The sequence below is a fragment of the Papio anubis genome, chromosome 5 (assembly GCF_008728515.1).
Source record: "Papio anubis isolate 15944 chromosome 5, Panubis1.0, whole genome shotgun sequence".
Lineage (NCBI taxonomy): Eukaryota > Metazoa > Chordata > Mammalia > Primates > Cercopithecidae > Papio > Papio anubis.
In genome coordinates, this window is record NC_044980.1 from 39,448,393 (window position 1) to 39,472,139 (window position 23,747).

At 39.3% G+C, this 23,747-nt stretch overlaps 1 non-coding gene across 1 annotated transcript; it reads left to right on the forward strand.

The window, feature by feature from the left end:
- The first annotated feature begins 21,105 nt into the window (after positions 1-21,105).
- On the forward strand, positions 21,106-21,237 carry LOC116275127. Its single transcript, XR_004184086.1, has one exon. It is a non-coding gene; the product is annotated as a small nucleolar RNA SNORA63 (small nucleolar RNA).
- Positions 21,238-23,747: the final 2,510 nt, after the last annotated feature.

The following is a 23,747-nucleotide window of genomic DNA, read 5'->3' on the forward strand; positions in this document are numbered from 1 at the left end:
GAGGAAAGTATTTGGATAACTGACCCAATAGCTAAAGACTCAGCCATGTAATCATCTCATAATTTTCACAATTTACAGCTTCACAGTTTTACAAAAAAAGAGTCCAATGTGTGAGCAAATTTATAAGCTACATAATCTTGATTAAAAAAACAATTCACTAACTACCTATTATGTGCCAGGCTCTGGAACAATGCCACGAATTAGACATGGCTATTCCAAAAATGCTCTGTGGAGACAATATTTGGACATAGGAAAAAAATGTAACAACAAAGGCAATGAATGATTTATATCAAACTGGTAGGCTGACAATAAATGAAAAAAAACTCTTCTAGAAAGAATTTGTGCATTTAGCATTCCAAATATTAAAGAATATAAAAACATCTTAGAATAACTTAAAGAAAATGTGAAGATTTTTGTATTTTTATTACAATTGTGGAGATATTTCTTTTCAGATATTGTTATAATCAAATGAACACTTTACTAGATATCTACTCCAATTAAAACACTTTGATAATGCTTTTTAAAAAATTGTAAATTGGATACCAGATAAATATTTCCTTTGTTACTCACTCACAACTTTTATTAAAGCTTTTATGCTCATGGAAATGTGAACTAGTACAACCACTATGGAAGACAGTATGAAGATTTCTCAAAGAACTAAAAGTGGAACTACAATTTGATCCAGCAATTCAACTACTGGGTAAGTACCCAGAGGAAAAGAAGTCATTATATAAAAAAGACATTTGTACACACATGTTTATAGCAGCACAATTTGCAATTGCAAAAATATGGAACCAGCTTAAATGCTCATCAATCAGGTGGATAAAGAAAATGTGGTATATATGGCCAGGTGTGGTGGCTCACACTTGTAATCCCAGCACTTTGGGAGGCCAAGGTGGGCGGATCAATTGAGGAAAGGAGTTTGAGACCAGCCTGGCCAACATGTAAAACCCCGTCTCTACTAAAACTACCAAAAAAAAAAAAAAAATTAGCCAGGCATGGTGGCAGGTGCCTATAATCCCAGCTACTCGGGAGGCTGAGGCAGGAGAATTGCTCAAACCCAGGAGGCGGAGGTTGCAGTGAGCCAAGATCACACCATTGCAACTCAGCCTGGTCAACAAGAGCAAAACTCTGTCTAAAAAAAAAAAAAAAAAGAAAAGAAAATGTGGTATATATATACCATGGAATCCTCCTCATCCATAAAAAGGAACAAAATAATGGCATTTGCAGAAACCTGGATGGAGTTGGACACCATTATTCTAAGTAACTCGGAAATGAAAAACCTAATATTGTATGTTCTCACTCATAAGTGGGAGCTAAGCTATGAGGACACAAAGGCATAAGAATGATATAATGGACTTTGGGGACTCCAGGGAAGGGTGGAAAGGGGTGAGGGATAAAAGACTACACATTGGATACACTGTATGCAGCTCATGTGACAGGTGAACCAAAGTCTCAGAAATCACCACTAAAGAACTTATCCACGTAACCAAAAACCACCTGTTCCCCAAAAACTATTGAAATTTGTTTTTAATTTTAGTTTAATGTTAATACCTTTTTCATGTCTGTTTTTCTTTTAAAAAAATAATAAAGGAAGTAACATGAGTCCCTTTGATTATAATCATAAAAAGATTTCAAAATATACCACACAAACATCAGAAGCATTCTTATGTTAATTTCCCTCTATTACAAATGTACAATTTAATTGTTCTTTATGCGTTAAATGTGTATCATAAATTTGCCTATACATCAAGTTGATGTTCCATTTTAATTTTCTTTCTTTGGCAAAATAGGTTTGTAATTATCTGTTTTATATCAATAAACTATCGTCAGTTAGTGAATGTTTATAGTCACTTTTATTCCCAATTCATTCCCACTGAAATTTGTAAGAATAACAAAAAAGCAGTGGTGGCTGGAAAGATGGCCGAATAGGAACAGCTCTGGTCTATAGCTCCCAGCGAGATCAACGAAGAAGGCAGGTGATTTTTGCATTTCCACCTGAGGTACCTGGCTCATCTCATTAGGACTGGTTAGACAGCAGGTACAGCCCACAGAGGGCGAGCTGAAGCAGGGTGGGGCATTGCCTCACCTGGGAGGCATGAGGGGTCCGGGAACTCCCTCCCCTAGCTAAGGGAAGCCATGAGGAACTGTGCATGAGGAATGGTGCACTCTGGCCCAGATACTACACTTTTCCTATGGTCTTCACAACCCACAAACCAGGAGATTCCCTCGAGTGCCTACACCACCAGGACCCTGGGTTTCAAGCATAAAACTGGGCCATTGTTTGGGCAGACACTGAGCTAGCTGCAGCAGTTTTTTATTTATACCCCTGTGGTGCCCAGAACCCCAGGGAGACAGAAATGTTCACTCCCCTGGAAAGGGGGCTGAAGCCTGGGAGCCAAGTGGTCTGGCCTGGCAGGTCCCACCCCCATGGAACCCAGCAAGCTAAGATCCACTGGCTTGAAATTCTCGCTGCCAGCACAAGAGTCTGAAGTTGACCTGGGACTTCAGTTTGGTGGGGGGAGGGGCATCCACCATTACTGAGGCTTGAGTAGGCGATTTTCCCCTCACAGTGTAAACAAAGCCACATGGAAGTTCAAACGGGGTGGAGCCCACCGCAGCTCAGCAAACCCGCTGTAACAAGACTGCCTCTCTAGATTCCTTCTCTCTGGGCAGGGCATCTCTGAAAGAAAGCCAGCACCCCAGTCAAGGACTCATAGATAAAACTCCCATCACCCTGGGACAGAGCACCTAGGGGAAGGAGTGGCTGTGGGTACAGTTTCAGGAGACTTAAACGTTACTGCCTGCTGACTCTGAAAAGAGCAGTTGATCTCTCAGGACAGTGCTCAAGCTCTGCTAAAGGACAGACTACCTCCTTAAGTGGGTCCCTGACGTGCATGCCTCCTGACTGGGAGACACCTCCCAGCAGGGGTAAACAGACACCTTATACAGGAGAGCTCCCACTGGCATCTGGCAGGTGCCCCTCTAGGACTAAGCTTCTAGAGGAAGGAACAGGCAGTAATCTTTACTGTTCTGCAGCCTCTGCCAGTGATACCCAGGCAAACAGGGTCCAAAGTGGACCTCCAAAAAACTCCAGCAGACCTTCAGCAGAAGGGCCTGAATGTTAGAAGGAAAACTAACAAAGTAATAGCATCAACATCAACAAAAAGGACGTCCACACAGAAACCCCATCTGAAGGTCACCAACATCAAAGACCAAAGGTAGATAAATCCACAAAGATGAGGAAAAACCTGCACAAAAAAGCTAAAAATATCAAAAACCAGAATGCCTCTTCTTTTCCAAAGCATCACAACTCCTCACCAGCAAGCAAACAAAACTAGACAGAGAATGAGTTTGAAGAACTGATAGAAGTAGGCTTCAGAAGGTAGGTAATAACAAACTCTTCCAAGATAAAGCAGCATGTTCTAACCCAAGGCAAGGAAGCTAAGAACCTTGAAAAAAGGTTGCAGGAATTGCTAACTAGAATAACCAGTTTAGAGAAGAACATAAATGACCTGATGGAGCTGAAAAATGCAGCTCAAGAACTTTGTGAAGTATACACAAGTAAAATACCCAAATAGATCAAGTGGAAGAAAGGATATCAGAAATTGAAGATCAACTTAATGAAATAAAGCATGAAGACAAGATTAGAGAAAAAAAGAATGAAAAAGAATAAACAAAGCCTCCAAGAAATATGGGACTATGTGAAAACACCAAACCTATGTTTGATTGGTGTACCTGAAAGTGACACGGAGAATGGAACCAACTTGGAAAACTCTCCTCAGAATATTATCCAGGAGAACTTCCTCAACCTAGCAAGAGTGGCCAACATTTAAATTCAGGAAATGCAGAGAACACCACAAAGATATTCCTCAAGAAGAGCAACCCCAAGATACATAATCATCAGATTCACTAAGGTTGAAATGAAGGAAAAAATGTTAAGGGTAGCCAGAGAGAAAGGTCGGGTCACCCACAAAGGGAAGCCCATCAGACTAACAGCAGATCTCTTGGCAGAAACCCTACAAGCCAGAAGACAGTGGGGCCAATATTCAATATTCTTAAAGAAAAGAATTTTCAACCCAGAATTTCATATCTAGTCAAACTAAGCTTCATAAATGAAGGAGAAATAAAATCCTTTACAGACAAGCAAATGCTGAGAGATTTTGCCACCACCAGGACTGTCTTACAAGAGCTCCTGAAGGAAATACTAAAGATGGAAAGGAAAAACCAGTACCAACCACTGAAAAGCATACCAAATTGTAAAGACCGTCAACACTATGAAGAAACTGCATCAACTAATGGGCAAAATAACTAGCTAGCATCATAATGACACATAACACATAACACATAACAATATTAACCTTAAATGTAAACAGGCTAAATGCCCCAATTAAAAGACACAGACTTGCAAATAGGATAAAGAGTCAAGACCCATCGGTGTGCTGTATTCAGGAGACCCATCTCACACGCAAAGACACACATATGCTCAAAATGAAAAGATGGAGGAAGATATACCAAGCAAATGGAAAGCAAAAAAAAAAAAAAAAAGGGGGGGGTTACAATCCTAGTTTCTGATAAAACAGACTTTAAACCAATGAAGAGCAAAAAAACAAAGAAGGGCATTCCATAATCATAAAGGGATCAATTCAACAAGAAGAGCTAACTATCTTAAACATATATGCACCCAATACAGGAGCACCCAGATTCATAAAGCAAGTTCTTAGAGATCTACAAGGAGACTTAGACTCTCACACAATAATAGTGGGAGAATTTAACACCCCCCTGTCAATATTAGACAGATCAACAAGACAGAAAATTAACAAGGATATTCAGGACTTGAACTCAGCTCTGGACCAAGCAGATCTAATAGACATCTACAGAACTCTCCACCGCAAATCACCAGAATATACATTCTTCTCGGCAAAACATCACACTTATTCTAAAATTGACCACATAATTGGAAGTAAAACACTCCTCAGCAAATGCCAAAGAACAGAAATCATAACAAATGGTCTCTCAGACCACAGTGCAATCAAATTAGAATTCAGGATTAAGAAACTCACTCAAAACTGCACAACTACATGGAAACTGAACGACTTGCTCCTGAATGACTACTAGGTAAATAACAAAATTAAGGCAGAAATAAATAAGTTCTTTGAAACAAATGAGAACAAAGACACAATGTACCAGAATCTCTGGGAACAGCCAAAGCAGCATTCAGAGGGAAATTTGTAGCATTAAATGCCCACAGGAGAAAGCGGGAAAGATCTAAAATTGACACCCTAACATCACAATCAAAAGAACTAGAGAAGCAAGAGCAAACAAATTCAAAAGCTAGCAGAAGACAAGAAAAAACTAAGATCAGAGCAGAACTGAAGGCGATATAGACACGAAAATCCCCTCAAAAAATCAATGAATCAAGGAGGTGGTTTTTTGAAAAGATCAACAAAATAGATAGAACTCTAGCCAGACTATTAAAGAAGCAGAGAGAAGAATCAAATAGACACTATAAAAAATCATAAAGGGGATATCACCAGTGATCCTACAGAAGTGCAAACTACCATCAGATAATACTATAAACACCTCTACACAAATAAACCTCAAAATCTAGAAGAAACGGACAAATTCCAGGACATACAACCTCCCAAGACTAAACCAGGAAGAAGTCAAATCCCTGAATAGTCCAATAACAAGTTCTGAAATTGAGACAGTAATTAATAGCCTACCAACCAATAAAAGCCCAGGACCAGATGAATTTACAGCAAAATTCTACCAGACGTACAAAGAGGAGCTGGTACCATTGCTTCTGAAACTATTCCAAACAACAGAAAAAAAGGGAATCCTCCCTAACTCATTTTATGAGGCCAGCATCATCCTGATAGCAAAACCTGGCAGAGACACAACAAAAAAAGAAAATTTCAGGCCAACATTGATGCAAAAATCCTCAATAAAATACTGGCAAACCAAATCCATCAGCACATCAAAAAGCTTATCCACCATGATCAAGTTGGCTTCATCCCTGGGATGCAAGGCTGGTTCAGCATATGCAAATCAATAAATGTAATCCATCACATAAACAGAACCAATGACAAAACCACATGATTATCTCAATAGATGCAGAAAATGCCTTCGGTAAAATTCAACATCCCTTCATGCTAAAAACTCTCAATAAACAAGGTACTGATGGAACTTATCTCAAAATAATAAGAGTTATTTTTGAGAAACACACAGCTAACATCATATTGAAAGGGCAAAAACTGGAAGCATTCCCTTTGAAAACTGGCACAAGACAAGGATGCCCTCTCTCAGCACTCATATTTAACACAGTGTTGGAAGTTCTGGCTATGTCAATCAGGCAAGAGAAAGAAATAAAGGTATTCAATTAGGAAAAGAGGAAGTCAAATTTTCTCTGTTTGCAGATGACATGATTGTATATTCAGAAAACCCCATCATCTCAGCCCAAAATCTCCTAAGCTGATAAGCAACTTCCGCAAAGTCTCAGGATACAAAATCAATGTGCAAAAATCACAAGCATTCCTATACACCAATAACAGACAGAGAACCAAATCATGAGTGTACTCCCATTCACAATTGCTACAAAGAGAGTAAAATACCTAGGAATACAACTTACAAGGGATGTGAAGGACCTCTTCAAGGAGAACCACAAACCACTGTTCAAGGAAATAAGAGAGAACACAAACAAATGGAAAAACTATTCCATGCTAATGGATAGGAAGAATCAATATCATGAAAATAGCCATAATGCCCAAAGTAATTTATACATTCAATGCTATCACCATCAAGCTACCATTGACTTTCTTCACAGAATTAGAAAAAAACTACTTTAAATTTCATATGGAACCAACAAAGAGCCCGCATATCCATGACAATCCTAAGGAAAAAGAACAAAGCTGGAGGCATCACGCTACCTGACTTCAAACTATACTACAAGGCTACAGCAATCAAAACAGCATGGAACTGATACCAAAACAGATATATAGACCAATGGAACAGAACAGAGGCCTCACAAATAATACCACACATCTACAACCATCCGATCTTTGACAAATCTGACAAAAACAAGAAATGGGGAAAGGATTCCCTATTTAATAAATGGTATTGGGAAAACTGGCTAGCCATATGCAGAAAACAGAAACTGGACCCCTTCCTTACACCTTATACAAAAATTAAATCAAGATGAATTAAAGACTTAAACATAAGACCTAAGACCATAAAAACCCTAGAAGAAAACCTAGACATTACCATTCAGGACATAGGTCTGGGCAAAGACTTCACAACGAAAATACCAAAAGCAATGGCAACAAAAGCCAAAATTGACAAATAAGATCTAATTAAACTGAAAAGCTTCTGCACAGCACAAGAAACTATCATCAGAGTGAACAAGCAACCTGCAGAATGGGAGAAAATTTCTGCAATCTATCCATCTGACAATGGGCTAATATCCATAATCTACAAAGAACTTAAACAAGTTTGCAAGAAAAAAACAAACAACCTCATCAAAAAGTGGGCAAAGGAATGAACAGACACTTCTCAAAAGAAGACATTTATGCAGTCAACAAACATATGAAAAAAAGTTCATCATCACTGGTCATGAGAGAAATGCAAGTCAAAACCACAATAGATACCATCTCATGCCAGCCAGAATAACAATCACTAAAAAGTCAGGAAACAACAAATCCTAGAGAGGATGTGGAGAAATAGGAACACTTCTACACTATTGGTGGGAGTGTACATTGGTTCAACCATTGTGGAAGACAGTGTGGCGATTCCTCAAGGAGCTAGAACCAGAAACACCATTTGACCCAGCAATCCCATTACTGGGTATATACCCAAATAATTATAAATCATTTTACTCTAAAAACACATGCACACATATGTTTATTGCAGCACTATTCACAGTAGCAAAGACTTGGAACCAAATGCCTATCAAGATAGACTGAACAAAGAAAATGTGGCACATATACACTGTGGAATACTATGCATCCATATAAAAAGACAAGTTCATGTTCTTTGCAGGGACACAGATGAAGCTGGAAACCATCATTCTCAGCAGACTAACACAGGAACAGAAAACCAAACACTGCATATTCTCACTCATAAGTGGGAGCTGAACATTGAGAAAACATGGACTTAGGGAGGGGAACATCACACTCCAAGGCCTGTCAGGGGGTGAGGAGCTAGGGGAGGGATAGGATTAGGAGAAATACCTAATGTAGATGACGGTTTGATGGGTGCAACAAACCACCGTGGCACATGTATACCTATGTATACACCTGCACGTTCTGCACATGTATCCCAGAACTTAAAGTATAATAAAAATAACAATAATAATAAAGCTCTGTAAGAATTTATCCACTGTATGGACTGAATTATGTTCCCCTCCCACTCCACTCTTTCCCCAGCTCCTGCAAATTGATATGAAGCCCTTACCTCAGAATGTGACTGCATTTAGAGATACATTTAGAGATAAAACCTTTATGGGGTGATTAAGTTCATGTGTGGGCATTAGTGTGGGCCCTAATCCAATCTGACTGGTATCCTTATAAGATGAGGAAATCTGGATGCCTCCAAGGGCAAGGAGCACAGAGGAAAGATGGTATGAGGACACAGCAAGAAGGCAGCAAGCCAAGAAGGAAGGTTCCAGGAGACACCAACCCTGCTGGCACCTTGATCTTGGACTTCCAGCCTCCAAAACTGTGAGAAAATAAATTTCTATTTCTTAAAGCACCCAGTCTATGGTATTTTATTATGACAGCCCAAGCAACATGGGTTTGAACTCTGCAGGTCCACTCGTATGCAGATTTTTTTCAATAAATATATTGGAAAGCATTTTGGAGATTTATGACAATTTGTAAAAACTTGTAGATGAGTTTCATAGCCTAGAAGTAACAAAAAAATTAAGAAAAAGTTATAAATGTAATGAATGCATAAAATATATGTAGACACTGCTCTATTTTATCACTTATAACCATAAAATATACACAAATTTATTTTAAAAGTTAAAATTTATCAAAACTTATGCACACAAACACAGATTGTACATGGTGCCATTCAGTTGAGAAAAATATAAACAAAAGTGAAAATGCAGTATTAAATTATAACATCACAAAATGATCACCCATATTGTACTGCTGTAATAATTTTGTAGCCACGTCCTATTGTTACTGCATTGAGCTCGTGCTGTGCGTATTCCCTTAAAAAGCCATGTGATGATCATTCCCCCTGAGCAGTTCATCTCTACAGTAAATTGCATATCACAGTACAACTTGATCTCTCATGGTTCTTTTGTTTTTTTCATCCTGTTTAGTTCTATACTGCAAACCTTGAATAACATCACATGATCCACAGGAAGTGTAGTGATGCTGGAAATACTCCCAAGAAGCAGAGAAAAGTCATGACATTACAAGAAGTTAAATTGCTTGATATGTACCATAGATTGAGGTCTGCAGTTGCAGTTTCTGCCATTCCAGACAGATGATTCGTCTTGTAAAAAGATAATGTAGGTCTGGGTGTGGTGGCTCACGCCTGTAATCCCAGCACTTTGGACGGCCGAGGTGGGCGGATCATGAGGTCAGGAGTTTGAGACCAACCTGGCCAATATGGTGAAACCCCGTCTCTACTAAAAATACAAAAATCAGCCAGGCATGGTGGTGCGTGCCTGTAATTCCAGCTACTTGGGAGGCTGAGGCAGAAGAATTGCTTGAACCCGGGAGGCGGAGGTTGCAGTGAGCCGAGATGATGCCAGACTCTGTCTCAAAAAAGAAAAAGACAATGTAAACTTATAGTATGGATAAATACAGTACAGTACCGGAAGTGTATTTTCTCTTCCTTGTGATTTTCTTAATAATATTTTTTCTCTAGCTTGCTCTATTGTAAAAATACAGTGTATAACACATATAAGATACGTATTAAATGACAGTTTATGTTATTGGTAAGGCTTCTGGTCAGCAATGGGCTATTAGTAGTTAAGTTTGGGGGGAATCAATAGTTATATGTGGATTTTCCTCTGCAGAGGGTCTTGATACACCCTCACCCCTGTGTTGTTCAAGGGTCAACTGTAGACTAGTACACACCAGTACACCCATGGAGATAATTACTTTTATCTTCCAGAGAGCCAAGTCCTTAGAGGTAGAACTTTAAGAATTCCAGCTTGTCTGTGTTATCTTATTTCTGCCTTTCCTTCCATGTCATATTTCTTTTCTTCTCTGCTAAATCATGCCAAATTTAGGAACACAAGCTATAGCTCTAGTGAGATGAGTTCTAAAACACATGCAGAAATCCTGACAGCTTTTAAATTTTTAGGAAGGATACTGCTTCAGGATCAGAGTGTCTCTCCTAAGTTAAGAGCATCTGAGAGCCACTAGTTTTCATCTTGGCCATTTTTATTATAAGTGTAATTTACATTAATTATTTTTAAAAATAAAACAATATAGGTACATATAAAGTTAAAATGGAAGATACGCCTACTGACTGAACACCCACCAAATCTTCACCAAGAAATACTCATTGTTGACAATTTGGTGTGTAAAACCCCTGCTCTAAAATTAGGGGAATCTTGGGGGGAGAAGGAAACCGAAAGTTATTCGTCAAAAGGTACAAATTTTCAGTTATGCAAGACGAAGAAATTCTAGCAATCTACTGGATAGCATAGGGCCTACAGTTAACAATATGGTATTGTGTAGTTTAAACATTGGCTAAGAGGGCAGATTTTATGTTAAGTGCTCTTATCAGAAAAAAGAATAAAGAACGTAAGAAGAAACTACTGCAGATGATGGCTATGTATACAGTCAGATTTTGGTAATGGTTGCACGAGTATATACTTACCTCCAGATTCATCAAGTTGTCTACCTTAAATATGTACAGCTTTTTGTATGTCAATCATATCCCAATAAAATGGTTTTTAAAATAAATAGAGGAATCTCTGTTAAAACACAGTTGCAATACTCTATAGGCTGCCTTCTTACTTTGTGAGCACTGCTTTAGCCAATTTCTCACACCCTGCAGAAAAGATACCTCCTTCACTTCTGGAGCAGGAGACCCAACTGTAGCTTAATAACCTTGGTATCTGCCAGCCAGAGGAGAATTTCAGTCTATGTAGACAGTCTTCCATAAAGTTCTAATAGAAGAAGCCCAGAATTGCTTAAATATCAGATGAGTAACTGTTCTTATTTATTTGTTCCTGATGCAGTATGCCAACCTTTGCAGTTGAAAATTAAACGATAATATACTTCCCCCTCTGCTCCACAAAGCTATAACTGTTTTCCTGGCAGATAATCAGAGGCCAAAGGGTGGTAATTTATCACAAAAGAGGAATGGGAGTATTGCCAAGAGTAACAAAGGGGCAGTGATATCCCTGTTCCTGCTGTATGGCACTGGTTTAATTAAGGTAAAGCTAATAAACCTTATCCCTGATTCCCAACAATGGGAGGTCAAATTCAGTCTTCAGTAAGCCAAGGTAGCCAGCCAGATCACAGAAAATATGTAGGAAGGAAATGATATCATGTTAATCACCTTTTTTATGGCCAAAAGCTATATTCCTAGGAGTCAAAAGACTAGTGTGTTATAACCTATTTGGCTTCTTTAAGAATCTGTGATATTTTATACAGATATACTAATTAATAATATGGGCCATACTAGCAGGAACTAAAAGAAATCAGAACAGCCCTCAGAACAAAAATGCAAAGACATTAAGGAACTTAAGTTCTGTGTCTTTCTTTAAAAAAAAATTATAGATTATTTTTCATGACAATTGCATGTGCATGTGTATATATGTGTATGTGTATGTGAAACCTCTATGTGCAGTCTTAGAATCATGTGCTATTGAAGCCTATTTAAAGACTTTCTGGGAAAGGCACTAAGGAAATAAAAAGTAGTATTAGTAAATAGATGAGGCATTAAAGCAAATTTTGTAGCTAATAAATTTTGTTTCCAGGTTCAAACTTACACACATGGAAAGGGTGGCTATGGCTATTCACAAGAAGTGAAACAAGGGAATTTCAAGTCAGTGCTTAGATAATATGAAAATATGTGTAATTTTATATATAAAGAAGAGATGTATATGGATTAGGAGAGACACATCCTTAAAGAATATAGTAATAACAGGCCGGGCGCGGTGGCTCACGCCTGCAATCCCCGCACTTTGAGAGGCCAAGGCGGGCGGGTCACAAGGTCAGGAGTTCAAGACCAGCCTGACCAACATGGTGAAACCTGACTCTACTAAAAATACAAAAATTAGCCAGGCATGGTGGCGCACACCTATAATCCCAGCTACTCAGGAGGCTGAGGGAGGAGAATCGCTTGAACCTGGGAGGCGGAGGTTGCAGTGAGCCAAGATTGTGCCACTACACTCCAGCCTGGGCGACAGAGCAAGACTCCATCTCAAAAAAAAAAAAAAAAAAAAAAAGGAAGAATGTAGTAATAACAGCTACTATTTATTGAGTGCTCACCAACTACGTACAGGCATTATTGAGTGCTTTACACATATTAATTCACTTAATCCCCACCACAACCCTGTGAGTTAGGCTCTATTAATAATCCTATCTCCATTTTACTTATGGGGAACCCAAGGTACAGAAATGCTGACTTGCCACATATACATATATACCTCCACGTTAATTCCAACTAAAATAATCACTGTGGGCCATAGAATCTCAAAGTTGTAAGACATTTTAAAGGTATCCTATTTTAGTCTTCCACCAAAAACTTGAACATGAAGTCCTCCAGCTTCCCTTGGGATATCTCTTCAGGGAGAAGAAGCTCATAGAAAAAATCTCTATAGAACCAGCTCTGACTTCTAGAAACTTCTTCCTTCTTGATTGAGCTGAACTCATTTCACCTGTAAATTTCACTTATGCTTGTGGTGTTTGGTCTGTACTCTGGCCCTAGTGGAGTTAATCCCCCCATTCACAAGACAGCTTTTGGATGTTTGCGGAAGACTGTCACATTATCGTTGAGACTTCTCTTTAATATATACTGAAAATAATTTTCTCCTAAAGTAAACCAGATCATGTCACCCTTTATTTGAAATCTCTGTTGACTTTGACTCCCGTTTGCCTGTAAGATAATGCCTAAATTCCTTTGCATGGCATGCATATGCCATGGCTCAAAATCAATAGGAGTATATTTCTCGCTTATATTAAATCCTGAATAGGTGGGCCTCATCAGCAGGCACCTATGGTCCAACAGTTGATTCAGAACTCAGGTCTGTTCAACTTGTGGCTTTGCTGTCCTCAACAAGTGGCTCTAAAGTTGATATACATAGTTTCAGTGAGATGGAGTTTAGTTTATAGGAGATTTGTATGGGCCACATTGAGAATGGTGTAGATTACTTCTGCACACATTGCAATTCTGAGAACTCAATCACATGGTTTCACTTAACTGCAAGGGAGGCTGGGAAATGTGTGTGCTGAGGAAGAGGAGGTAATAGCTTGAGGAGCAGCTAACCACTTTCTAGTGAGGCCTTAACATGTCTTTTCTGCTCTAAGTTTCATCATTTACACTTAAACAACTATACTCAAGTCCAACCCAATTTCCTATTATTCTAAAGCACATCAGCTTCTCACTTTGCCTTGTGCATGTTGTTCGTTACATGTAAATTCCTTTCTCTGTTCTATGAAATCGTATTCATGCTTCAAGTCTCAGTTCAAATATCACTCCCACTCTGCCCTACCTCTCATTTCCCTGACTAGTGGTATTATTTTCTGTCTCCAGTGTGTACCCACAAAACTTTACACACTCATGCATTTTAAATTTTATATATTTATATGATATACTAATATATAAAACCCCCATTGTATCATACTATTTTGTTTACCTTCATTATCTTTAAAACTATTTAATTTATTTTTCATCTCCATAGGCCTTTAATTTCTCTACTTGGACTACTGCAAAGCCTGCATACTGATCTTTCTTCTGATCATTTTGCAATCCTCCACACAGATCCCAAAGTAAATGATCTGAAATGTAAATCTTGCTGTGGTACCTAGCTACTACTGAAAACCTTCTAACATGCATGGCATAGAGCAACTCATCTTTTTTTTTTTTTTTTTTTAATACTTTAAGTTCTAGGGTACATGTGCACAATGTGCAGGTTTGTTACATATGTATACATGTGCCATGTTGGTTTGCTGCACCCATTAACTTGTCATTTACATTAGGTATATCTCCTAACTCTATCCCTCCCCCCTACCCCCTCCCCACAATAGGACCTGGTGTGTGATGTTACCCACCCTGTGTCCATGTGATCTCATTGTTCAATTCCCACCTATGAGTGAGAACATGGGGTGTTTGGTTTTCTGTTCCTGCAACAGTTTGCTGAGAATGATGGTTTCCAGCTGCATCCATGTCCCTGCAAAGGACAAAAACTCATCCTTTTTTATGGCTGCATAGTATTCCATGGTGTATATGTGCCACATTTTCTTAATCCAGTCTGTCACTGAAGGACATCTGGGTTGATTTCAAGTCTTTGCTATTGTGAATAGTGCCGCAATAAACATACGTGTGCATGTGTCTTTATAGCAGCATTACTTAAAATTCTTTGGGTATATACCCAGTAATGGGATGGCTGGGTCAAACGGTATTTCTAGTTCTAGATCCTTGAGGAATTGCCACACTGTTTTCCACAATGGTTGAACTAGTTTACAGTCCCACCAACAGTGTAAAAGTGTTCCTATTTCTCCACATCCTCTCCAGCACCTGTTGTTTCCTGATTTTTCAATGATTGCCAATCTAACTGGTGTGAGATGCTATCTCATTGTGGTTTTGATTTGCATTTCTCTGATGGTGAGTGATGATGAGCATTTTTTCATGTGTCTGTTGACTGTATGAATGTCTTCTTTTGAGAAGTGTCTGTTCATATCCTTTGCCCACTTTTTGATGGTGTTGTTTTTTTCTTGTAAATTTGATTGAGTTCTTTGCAGGTTCTGGATATTAGCCCTTTGTCAGATGAGTAGATTGCAAAAATGTTCTCCCATTCTGTAGGTTGCCTGTTCACTCTGATGGTAGTTTCTTTTGCTGTGCAGAAGCTCTTTAACTAGATCCCATTTGTCAATTTTGGCTTTTGTTGCCGTTGCTTTTGGTGTTTTAGACATGAAGTCCTTACCCATGCCTATGTCCTGAATGGTATCACCTAGGTTTTCTTCTAGGGTTTTTATGGTTTTAGGCCTAACATTTAAGTCTCTAATCCATCTTGAATTAATTTTCGTATAAGGAGAGCAACTAATCTTAAAACTCAGGGACCCCTGAGTCCCTCCTCCAGAGAGTTTAATTCAGTAAGTCTATAGTAGGGTCCAAGAAATTGCAGTTTTAATAAGTACCCAAATGATTTGAATGTAGGAGGTGGGTAGGCCACATCTTGAGAAATATTGGATTACAGGATAAAATCCCAAAGTCCTGGCATGCCATTAGTTCTGTTAATACCAAACTATGTGTATTTCTCTGTATGAATGCCATAGTTTGAGTCCATTTTACTTCTGCATATGCTCTTCCTATATCTAGATTGCTCTTCTCTGGGTAGTTTTCCTAGTGCATTTCTATTCATTCTTGAAAATGCTGCTTAGGCATTATCTATCTGGGAACATTCCCATAGCAAAATGAATCTCTTCCTTCATATAATTTCTGTGCCTTGTAAAGAGTTATATTTTTAAATATATCATGTTGTCAGAGACTCCATCAGCTTGAAGTGAAAGAGAGTAACAAAATAAAAAGAGGCCTTTCTACCCTAAAACTTCAAAAAGCAGGAAGTAAGCTGCAACACACTACTCAGCTGCAAATACACGCCACCTTTCATGAAAATGCAGCAAAGGCTCAGAGGCTGAAAATAAGGGTAGAAGGTGGAGCCTGGAGAATTATTATCAAGGCTTGATTCCTAATCAAGAATTTCCAAATTCAGATTCCCTAGTGGGAAAGCCCTGAACATAGCTGGCAAGTGAGACTGATGCTGGTAGCCCTGCAGGAGCTACAAATTGGTTTTGACATGAATAGATGCTGACTCTGCAGTAGGCTTTGCTTGCCCAGTGAAAGACGAAAATGCTCACTGTGCCATTAAAAAAAAAACCACACACACATGGAACAGAAGATACTGCAAGGATTTGGATACCCACTTCCTTTCCCCAGGCCAGGGAACACACTGTGCCACCGATAATGTCCAACAACAAGCAGAGAGAATCCTCTTTAGGGTAATAGTTTGATGGAGAAATAGAATCGGCCATTGAAACATTGGTTGTCTAAAACAGAGGGAGATGAAAGCATGAAGGACTGGCTTACACGCCTTCACAAGTGTGTACTCACACTCAACATGAGTGGGACTAAAGAAGTGTCCCTACTAGATCTTTCTCTGTTTTTCTGGTTGATCTGGGAAAGAGCCGGTAGGGAGAATGTTGGTATGGCTATGTAATTCTTGCCAAAGGAAGAGTAAACTAGTATAGTAACTATGATCTTTTTTTCTTACCCAAGTTACCTCAAAAAATTTTTTTTCTCCCTTATTTGATGCAGTGATCTCAGGCCAAGGCTGCAACTATAAGTACTGGAAGCAGAGAGGATTTCTAAGAAACAAACTGTCACTGTGTTTTTAAACTTAGAATTCCTGAAGCTCCGATGGAGGCAGATTGCACCTTCACCTCATCTGGCAAAACTGGGGTTAAGAATAGATATAGCTCTATTGTCTCGTGGTAAAAATGGCTCACTTGTTTGAAATCTAAGTAACACCATTCTGTATGAATGGAATGGACTGAAGGGGAGGCACTTACTAGACTAGTATTGCTACCGACAACCTGGACCACCACAGTGGCCGAATCTAACACCCCTTCCAAAAGTGAAAAGATTTGGACAAAAATAAATGACAAATGAGGAGAAGGAGGAATAATAGTTAAGGGTAAAGAAATGAATAAATGGGTTATAAATTGAGGGAAATCCAATATTACATTAATAACTCTAAATGGTCCCAGAACAAAAGATGACATTGTCTCCAAGCTCAATTCTCCACATGCCTGAAAAGGTGAAGCTGTATGTTTGCAAGGATCCTTCCTCCTTTTGGAGCCTGACAAGATTGAAAGAAAGCCTACAAACCTGAATGACCTCATACTGGGAGACATTCGTACAATATGATGGGCTGGACTAATTATTAATGGCTGTGTGTATTTTTCTGATGTAAAGAATCTATGGTCAAAATCCAGGGAGTGGCCTGTGATGTTATTTTATACACACACACACACACACACACATTTATGGATGAAAAACATATATACATATGAAAATATATGTTTTCAGGAGGAGGTCAGAGATTCTGTTTCATGAGGCCAGCCTCTGAGAACTGACACTCCCAGCATTATAACAAAAGACAATAAAAGGGGCTGTAAGAGTTATTAGCCAGGAACCGTGGATGAAAACGTATATACATATGAATAAAAACATAGATACATAGGTTTTCATATGTATATATGTTTCATACATGTATATACATGGTTCCTGGCTAATAACTCTCACAGCCCTTGCTACTGTCTTTTGTTATAATGTTGGGAGTGTCAGGCCTCAGAGGCAGGCTTCATGAAACAGAATCTCTCTGACCTCCTCCTGCCCTCCTTTCACCTGACCCAAGGCAGGACTCTACCCTTCCACACCCTCCCCTTTCTCACTGTGGGTCTTAAGACCCTCTCCAGAGAGGGTCCTGCTCTATACCCCAGGAGGAAGGAATGCTGAGGTCATGAAACTTCCCAAAAACCCAAGAGGAAAGACTGGGTTCAGGGAGCTTCCAATTAGCTGAACACATGGAGATTCCTAGAGGGTGGCATCCCAAGGAGGGCATGTGTATTAGTCAGGGATCTCTAGAGGGACAGAACTAATAGTATATATATAAAATACATATAAAGGGGAGTTTATTAAGTATTAACTTACATGATCACAAGGTCCCACAATAGGCTGTCTACAAGCTTGAGGAGCAAGGAGAGCCAATTCAATTCTCAAAACTGAAGAACTTGGACTCTGATGTTCTAGGGCAGGAAGCATCCAGCATGGGAGAAAGATGTAGGCTGGAGCCTAGGCCAATCTCACCTTTTCACATTTTTCTGCCTGCTTTATATTCCCTGGCAGCTGATTAGATGGTGCCCACTAGATTAAGGCTGGGTGTGCCTTTCCCAGTCCACTGACTCAAATGTTAATCTCCTTTGGCAACACCCTCACAGACACACCCAGGATCAATACTTTGCATCCTTCAATCCAATCAAGTTAACACTCAGTATTAACCATCACAGCATGAAAGCTCCAAACCCCTTCCCCTATACCTTGCCCCTACACATCTCTTCATCTGTGTCCTTTGTAACATCCTTTATAATAAACCAGTAAATGTTAAAAGAAAGAAAGAAAGAAAAAGAGAAAGAAAGACAGACAGAAAGAAAGAAAGAAAGAAAGATAGATAGAAAGAAAAGACAAAAATAAAAAGAACTGCCAACCTGTGCCCAGTTTGATTTCAGAATTACTAATTCCTAATCCTGCTTAACAGGGGACTTAACAGAAGCCTGCTAGCTAACTCAAGCTGTGGTCACCGGTTGAAAGAAACTCCTAACTGAAATTTGTGATATAATCTTGAGTGAGGACAAATCCCACTGGCCAGAACTGAGGGGTGAGTTGGAAGTGCACTGTAACCATAGGTGCCAGAGCTGGGTGCCCCTACTTCATGGGCGGACCCAGAAGGGTATGGCCTGAAAGTTGAGGTTTCTGTGGCAGTTTTGAGTTCTGAGCACAGACTGCCATAAATCTAGTTAGCTGCTGCTAGTGGAACACTACAGGTATGAGATTCACCTTGCCAATTAGTTCGGTGGGACTTACTGCTTGGTGCTTAGTGCTACCCCTCGCTGCCCACACAGACTGTTCTGTACAGCAGAGGCAGCTATACTCCTCCCTGGAACATTACCCCAGCAGCCAGAGAACTGCCCTCCAATCCCCACTGTGGCTACAGTCTGTGCCCTCACTTGGAAAGCCGGAGCTCGAACTTGCCTGACCCAGCCCACACCCATTTTTGCACCTCGACCCACTGTGGTAGCTTAACACAAAGGACAGAAAGTTTTTGGAGTTCCATGGTCCCAAAGGCACCAGAGGCACTTGAGGCATCAGGGTATCCCCTCTGAGTAACACAAGGCAAGCACAAATTTCCACCACTACCACCACAGCTGGTGCTTTTGCAAGTGCCACCTCTTGGCTGAAGGCCAACCAGCACAGACATTTCAACATCTGCAGAAACAACACCACAACTCTAGGAAAGAGAAAACTTTTGCACAACCTCAGCTATCACCATTACCTACATCACCCTGGCTAACCAGGAGGTGTTGAGTCTGTCCATGTGCCCAGTACATCACTACTACAGCTGACATTTGAGAAAACTAACATAGTAAGGCTATTTATAACCAAGGAAACTTCAGAGTCTTTGTCACTCTCCTGCCACCCCTCCTCAGGGCTGCTACTGGTACCTGCTACTGGGAGACTAGAGGACAGGTCGCAGCACATTCCTAGCACTAGACTGGAGTGTGGCAGCCCCACTCGGTGGCTAGACCCAGAGGAGCAGCAGGATTCACAGTAGTCTGGCCGTCAGGGGCTGCTACTCCTAGGCAGAGTGCACCACAGTAAGAGAACACCCCGTGGGACAAAAGAAACCAACCTGGGAAACATGGTGAAACTCCATCTCTATAAAAAATACAAAAATTAGCCAGGCATAGCGGTGCATGCCTATAGTAACTACTCAAAAGGCTGAGGTGGGAGGATCACTTGAGCCTGGGAAGTCAAGGCTCCAATGAGCCATGATCGTGTCACTGCATTCCAGCCTGGGTGACAGCAAGACCTTGTCTCAAAAAAAAAAAAAAAAAAAAAGTTGACACCACTAGGGAACAAGACAAGTTTCATGAGACCTCTGCCATTCCAGCCCCACGGCAAACAGTGAACCTGCCCACATACCCACCACGTTGCTGCTACAACCAGCATCTGAGAAAGCTGTTACAAAAAGATTCTCTGTAACCAAGGAATTTATACAGTCTTCACCACTGAATGCACCTAGAGCTGAAGCTAGGTGACAATAAACTACAAACATTAAAGTCACATCCTCAAGGGGAAAAATATTTTAATAAGCCTGTCAAATAAAAAATAAAGACAAAAATAATTAGAAGAAATAATCCCTACCTGAATGAAAAAGAACCAGAAAAATAATCCAGGCGATATGAAAAAACAGGGTTCTATAACAACCCAAAAAGATCACATTAAAACTTTCCAGAGGAAAGTTAAGCAGAAGAAAAGAAATAACAAAGATCAGAGCAGAACTAAATGAAACTGAAACCAAAAAATGCGAAAGATTAATGAAGCAAAAGGCTGGTTGTTTGAAAAGATAAACAAAATTGATAGATCACTACCTAGATTCACCAAGAAAAGACGAAAGAAGATTCAAATAAGCTTAATTACAAATGAAAATGGAAACAATACAGCTGACACTACAGAAAGACAAAAGATCATTCGAGACTAGTATGAACACCTCTATGAACACAAACTAGAAAATCTAGAGGAAATGGATAAATTCCTGAAAATATACAACTCCCCTAGCTTGAATCAGAAAGAAATATAAATCCCAAACAGAGCAATGACAAGTGGTGAAATTGAATGAGTAATTTTAATAACTGCCAACAAAGAAAAGCCTAGGGCCAGACGGATTCACAGCCAAATTCTACCAAACATTCAAATAATTAGTACCAGTTCTACTGACACTATTCCAAAAGATTGAGAAGGAGGGAATCCTCCCTAACTCATTCTATGAAGCCAGTATTACCCTGATACCAGAGCCAGGAAAGCACAGAAAAAAGAAAACTACTGGCCAATATCCATGATAAATACAGATGCAAAAAATTCTCAACAAAATGCTAGCAAACCAAATCTAACGGCACATTAAAAAAAAAAAATTCACTGTGATCAAGTGAGTTTCATCCCAGGGATGCAGGGATGTTTCAACATATGCAAATCAATAAATGTGTTTCGTCACATCAAGAGAATTAAAATAAAAATCATATGATCATCTCAATAGACACGGAAAAAGCATCTGATAAAATCCAGCATCTCAAGCAGGATTCAGACTAGAATATAGCTGTTAAGTGCTGTGTTGCCATTTCCCCTGCTTAAAATAAAGTTTTTTTCTTAACTATACCTGTCTGCTATCTGCTGTAGCAGCCAGGGATACTTGGTTTCATACATGTTGAAAGGAATAAATTTTTAAAAACACCAGCATCCCTTTATGATAAAAGCCCTCGGCCAGGCGCAGTGGCTCATGCCTGTAATCCCAGCACTTTAGGAGGCCGAGGCAGGCAGATCACAAGGTCAGGAAATCGAGACCATCCTGGCTAACACGGTGAAACCCCATCTCTACTAAAAATACAAAAAATTAGCCAGGCGTGGTGGCGCATGCCTGTAGTCCCAGCTACTTGGGAAGCTGAGGCAGGAGAATGGAATGAACGCGGGAGACGGAGCTTGCTGTGAGCCGAGATTGCGCCACTGCACTCCAGCCTGGGCAACAGAGCAAGATTCTGTCTTTAAAAAAAAAAAAAAAAAAAAAAAAAAACAACCCAAAAAAAAAAAAAAAAAAGAAAAAAAAAAAAAAAAAAAAAAAAAAAAAAAAAAAAAAAAAAAAAAAGCCATATATGCCAACACTACAGCCAACATCATGTTGAACGGGGGAAAGTTGAAAGCATTCCCCTTGAGAACTGGAGCAAGACAAGTATGCCTATTCAACATAGTACTTAGTGTAAGTCTTAGCCAAAGGAGTCAAAGAAAAAAATAAATGGCAACCAAATTGGAAAACAGGAAGTCAAACTATCACTGTTTGCTGATGATATGATCTCATACCTAGAAAAACCTAAAGACTGCTTCAAAAGACTCCTAGATCTGATGAATTAATTCAGTAAAGTCTCAGGTTACAAAATCAATGTACACAAGTCAGTAGCACTGCTATACAACAAAAATGACGAAGCTGAGAATCAAATCAAGAACTCAATTTATTTTACCATGGCTGATAAATAAATGAATGAATGAATGAATGAATGAATGAATGAATAAAATAGCTAGGAATATACCTAACCAAAGAGGTGAAAGATCTCTACAAGGAGAACTACAAAACAATACCGAAAGAAATCATAGCTGCTACAAACAAACAGAAATACATCCCATGTTCATAGATTGGATGAATCAATGTCATGAAAATGGCTATACTGCCCAAAGTAATTTACAGATTCAATGTAATTCCCATCAAAATACAAATGTTTACAATGAACTGATTTTTGACAAAGCATACAGAAACACAAATGGGGGAAAGGACACCCTATTCAGTAAATGGTACTGGGAAAACTGGCAAGCCACATGTAGAAGAATGAAACTGGATCTCTATATCTCACCATATATGAAAACTAACTCAAGATGTATTAAAGACTTAAATCTAAACCTGAAACCATAAAAATTCTAGAAGAAAGCCTAGAAAAAACTCTTCTGGACATTGGCCTAGCTAAAGAATTTATGACTAAGATCCCAAAAGCAAATGTAACAAAAACAAAAATAAATACTGAGACCTAATTAAATTAAAAAGCTTCTGCATAGCAAAATAATCTGCAGAGCAAATGGACCACCTTTTAGTATGGGAGAAAATATTTGCAATTTATGCATCTGACAAAGGATTAATACCCAGAATCTACAAGGAACTCAAACAAATCAGCAAGAAAAACAAATCTCATTAAAAAGTGGACAAAGAATATGGATAGTCATTTCTCAAAAGATATTATCTTTAAAGATATAGAAATGGTCAACAAACATACAAGAAAATGCTCATCACAAATCATCAAGGAAATGCAAATTAAAATCACAATGAGATAACATCTTACTCTAGCCAGAATGGCCATTATTAAAAAGTCAAAAAAGCCGGGCGCGGTGACTCAAGTCTGTAATCCCAGCACTTTGGGAGGCTGAGGCGGGCGGATCACGAGGTCAGGAGATCAAGACCATCTTGGCTAACACGGTGAAACCCCGTTTCTACTAAAAATACAAAATATTAGCCGGGCGTGGTGGCGGGCGACTGTAGTCCCAGCTACTTAGGAGGCTGAGGAAGGAGAATGGCGTGAACCCAGGAAACGGAGTTTGCAGTGAGCCGAGATCAGGCCACTGCACTCCAGCCTGGGTGACAGAGTGAGACTCCATCTCACCAAAAAAAAAAAAAGTCAAAAAATAATAGATGTTGGTGTGGATGTGGTAAAAAAAAAAAAAAATTAATGCTTACAGTCTGCTCCTGGGAACATAAATTAATACAGCCTCTATGGAAAACAGTATGGAGATTTCTCAAGGAACTAAAAATAGATCTTCCATCCAATCCAGCAATCCCATGACTGGATATCTACTCAAGAGAAAAGAAGTCACTATATCAAAAAGGCACCTGTATGTGGATGTTTATTGCAGCACAATTCACAAAGCAAAGATATGGAATCAAGCTAAGTGCCCATAAACTGATGAATGGATAATGAAAATGTGGCATAGATAAACCATGGAATACTACTCAGTCATTATAAAGAAAAAAATCATGTCTTGCAGCAACTTGGGTGAAACTGGAGGTCATTTTTCTAAGCAAATTAACTCAAGAATCAAAAACCAAATACTGTGTGTTCTCGCTTATAAGTAGAAACTAAGCTATGGGTACACAAAGACATGCAGGCTGGTATAATGGACAT